Source organism: Equus quagga, chromosome 14 (genome assembly GCF_021613505.1).
Source record: "Equus quagga isolate Etosha38 chromosome 14, UCLA_HA_Equagga_1.0, whole genome shotgun sequence".
Lineage (NCBI taxonomy): Eukaryota > Metazoa > Chordata > Mammalia > Perissodactyla > Equidae > Equus > Equus quagga.
This window is the reverse complement of record NC_060280.1, coordinates 23,354,502-23,359,002: the sequence shown is the minus strand read 5'-3', so window position 1 is coordinate 23,359,002 and position 4,501 is coordinate 23,354,502. Positions and strand designations below refer to the sequence as shown.

Sequence of the window (4,501 nt, the reverse complement as noted above, 5' to 3'; positions counted from 1 at the left end):
GGCTCACATTGACTGTAACTCAAGTGATTCATGGGATGATGGAGCTCCAGTGACTCAGCCAGAGTTTCTGTAGATAGGGCCATCTCCAAGCCATGTAGCAACAAAGAGAGATGGGAACTGTGCTGAGAATAACCTGGATTCATAGCCAAATTTCTAATGGTAGCCTAGTCTCATTTGCACACACCCAAGTACCCCACAGCCTCCATCATGGTACAGATTTTGTCCATGGCACAGGACCAGTTACAGCTCAGACTCAACCCCAAGGCACACCAGATAGATTCCACGGTTACAGTAAACAAGTCTGCTGCCAACTTAAATATATTATTTCCCATCACTATATGAGGGAAACTAGCTACAGCACTAACACAAACTAGATTGTTCCAAAGTTAAAGCAAGTATCTGACCTTGGCATTGCTCTAGCTTTAAAAAAGACAGAGACATTGTCACTGCCTGTATCCAGGTGGCATGAAGGGATTATTCATTAATATAATGCAGCATGAAGAGGGTAGAAAAGAAGATCATAAACCACAAAAGATTCTTCTGGGACTTTCTAGGGTTAATCTATTCAGGAAAGGGAGCATAATATAATGAGTGATAAGACTTTGTAGTTCTAGGAGGGAGTATTATTTTGCTGGAACTGTACAATAGTCATCCAACGTGTCTAAATTTTCAAATCCATTCCTTAGCTCAGATCCAAACATCAGCTATCCAATCCTCCATCTTTAGTGGATTCCCTCCCACATGGGATCTTCTTAATTTTTCATATCTATTTTGCAAGAATGAATCATTGCCTTGAACCATCAAACTGGCTGCATCACTAAGTCCAATTCTTAAATCCCACTCCAGTGATATTTTACACACACACACACACACACACACACACAGAGCATCCTGTTTATGCTGTCCATCCTAATTTACAGATGTAATTAACAATAAATATTTGGTAATTTAATGTCTTTATAGACTGAATGGAAGAAAGAAATGAGAAGAGCAGGATTGCTCTACTTGGAAATTTTCTGCATGATTTTCTATGTAGGTTGGGCACATACATTGAAGTGAGAATTTCTCTTTAACTGTGCCTCATGTTCCCTCTCTAGGTCTCCTCTGCTGTATTATGGAATTAAAGAATGGATTTTCTATTTCTCCAGAAAATAGGAAACATGTTATGAAAGACGTTAGGATCTCCAACTGGAAACAAGAAAACTCCTGCAAGAAATGTGTCTATAACCAATTCCAGCCAATATGCTGCATCCCAACAATGCACAGTTCCACCCATCTTCCTTCCTTCTGATGGAGATTGCAGGGCTTCAAAATGGGCACATCTGGATCGTCTTCCCCTTCTTTGAAGTGTGTCTAATAACCCTCCTGGGGAACATCACTACCCTATTTGTGATCCATACTGAACACAGCCTCCACCAACGCCATGTTTTACTTCCTGGCCAAGTTGGCCTGCACTGACGTTGGCCTGTCCACAACCACCATCTCCCACAGCCAATGAAATGGTCATTTTTGGTTCAATCTCAGGGAGACTGTGTTTCGTGTTTGCATCATACAGATGTACACTATCCACATATGCATTGGCCTGGAGACTGTGGTGTTGACAGTCATGGCCATAGATTGATATATTGCCATCTACAATCCGCTGAGATATAGCATGATCCTCACCAGTAAGGTGATAGCCATTCTGGGCATAGTCATCATAGTCAAGACTTTGGTGTTTGTGACTCCTTTCATATTTCTCATCCTGAGATTGCCTTATTGTGGTGTCCAGAGTATGCCTCATACCTATTGTAAATGTGTGGACTAGGTAAAGTTGTCTTGTGCCAATATTAGGGTCAATGTTATCTACGGCTTCATTGCTTTCTCAGTGGGATACATTGACCTTTCTGGAATTGAATTTTCCTACGTCCAAATCCTCTGAGCAGTCTGCCATCTCCCATCCTGGGATGCCCGGTTCAAGGCACTCAGCACATATGGCTCCTATGTCTGTGTCATGTTAGCTTTCTACCTGGCAGCCCTCTTCTCCTTCATGATATCACTTTGGACACAACATCCCTCATTACATCCACATACTTCCGGCCAATCTGTACGTGGTTGTTCCCCCTTCCCTTAACCCTGATGTCTAGACAAATCAGATAAGAAAGTGTGTACTAAGGATGCTTAACTCTAAAAGCTATTGACGTTTAGCCCCAGGAAGATCTTTCACGAAAGTTCAGTAGAACAATAATAAGATCAAAACAGAAGAAAACTTAGAAATGTTTTTGTTAAACTCCTCTGGCATTCCCACACAAGATAATCATGCTACATTTCCCCCCTACTCCTCATAATTTGTACACTCCTTTGGTAGACACAGCTCCAAGATTCCAAAACAATCTCTCTACTTTGCCCCAAGAAAAGTACAAAAAGAAATTCTCATATTTAAACTCCATTGGTATTACAAAATTCCTAATGAGAGAAAAAATGTTTGCAGAATGACATGGCCCGAGTAACTGCCTTGAATAATTTCCTTGAACATGATGATTCTCTGCATTTACATGTCAGAAGCTGAAGTTCATGCCTATAAAAGTGATATGGGATTTCCTGAAAACCAAGCTGGATGCAGTGGTAAGAAAAATTAACTAGGAGTCATAGGTCCAGGTTTGAAATCAGACTCTGGCCTTGACTGGAAGATTTACCCAAGAATTTCACTTAGAGCTTTTTGAGTTTCAGTTCCTTGCCATTAAAACACTATAGAGCAGGGTCTGGCTCCGTGGTCCAATGGTTAAGTTCGCGTGCTGTGCTGCAGGTGGCCCAGTGTTTCGTTGGTTCAAATCCTGGGCGCGGACATGGCTCTGCTCATCAAACCACGCTGAGGCAGCGTCCCACATGCCACAACTAGAAGGACCCACAACGAAGAATATACAACTATGTACCGGGGGGCTTTGGGGAGAAAAAGGAAAAAATAAAATCTTTAAAAAAAAAAAAACACTATAGAGCAATTTTAATTTGGCACTGTGAACTCAAAACAATTGTTATGAAAACCTTTGTAGCTTGTAAAACATTAAAAGATTTGGAAATAAACAAATGTATTTCTAGTGTGCTTGTTACTTCTAGCATATGTAGATCTACCTTACTAAATCCAATTCTAGTGTACAGTCATGGTATGAAGTGAGGTCTCCAGCTCCAGATATCCCCAGTGCTTAGGGCTCTTTAGGTACTCTCAGCCCTTATCTTGGTCAGAGAGTTAAGTCGGCAGACTATAAAGCCTGAAGAATTAAGAGGAGTCTCTCTGGTCTTGAGGACTCAGGGAAACCCCATCCCCCACAGTTCTTGTTAGGGTGAGCCTTAGGGCAGACTGTAATAGAGTGGCTGCTGACAAAACCGTGAAGTCATTCCCATTAGAGTATGGAAGCTAGATAAGACAATTGATTTCTTCGGCTATTCTAGGAGGTGCAAAAACGTGAAGTTGGCTTCTAATTGGAAATGGGAACCTGATGGAAACTCAAGGCAGGGAGAGCAAGGAATATGCAGAGCCTAGGGCCAAAGTGACTGTAATGTAAACTGAGAGAGGAAGTGAACGGAAGAGACGATACTTTGTATAAACATGTAAAGAAAAAGTGATCATTTTCTAAATAGAATTACAAAATTGACACAAACAAGATTTAGAAAAACTCAACAGAGAGAAACAATAAATGGAGACAGATGACAAAAAATTCTTTGCAGATTTATCTTCCGAGTAAGAGGTCAGACCACAATATATTTTCATATGTTTCCTATGCTGTATTGCATGTTTTGCAAACAACATTGCAAAACTTTCAAAATCATTTTAGAAAATTTAACATTATCCTGATGGCAAAATCAGAAAACAGAGAAGAAAATGTAGATGAAAAAATTCAGAAGAAAGAAAACTGCAGGTCAACCACACAAACAATTGCAGATACAAAATTATAAATGAATTTGACAAATCAGTTTGGTTAGATATTTTAAAAGGAAAATAATAGATATTATTAGAAGATTACTTACTGAGTACTAAGTGCTTTTTTCCATTACCTCATTTAATTTTCAAAATAACCCTAATATATAGATACTAATTTTAATGTCACTTTACTTAAGTGAAAATTAAGACTTCAAAATGATAAATTTCTTCACTAATACCATGTAGCTTCTAAGTTTCTCTCTAATTTCACATTTAAAGTTCTATACCCACATCAAACACTGCCTATATGGAATAATTACAGAGAATAATAACAGTTCAATATTAGAAAATATATCAATTAAGTCCATTCTATCAATAAATTAACACAAATATTATATAGCAAACTGCATAAATTTTGAGGCTAGTGAAAAAGTTCAAAATAATGAATTTTTTAAAATATGTAGAATAAAAATAAAAGGACTGTTTATTAACATGGAAGAAAAATTCTTGCTTTTTAGCTATATTATTCCTAAAAATCAGAAATAAGTTAAGGTTTTTCCAATTAGCTTTTTGAAATTATTTGTTAAAACATGTTTTACATATCAC

At 38.3% G+C, this 4,501-nt stretch overlaps 1 pseudogene; it reads left to right on the top strand.

The window, feature by feature from the left end:
• Nucleotides 1-1,242: 1,242 nt before the first annotated feature.
• Nucleotides 1,243-2,227, top strand: LOC124251948 (olfactory receptor 52E5-like; annotated as a pseudogene).
• The last annotated feature ends 2,274 nt before the right edge of the window (nt 2,228-4,501 follow it).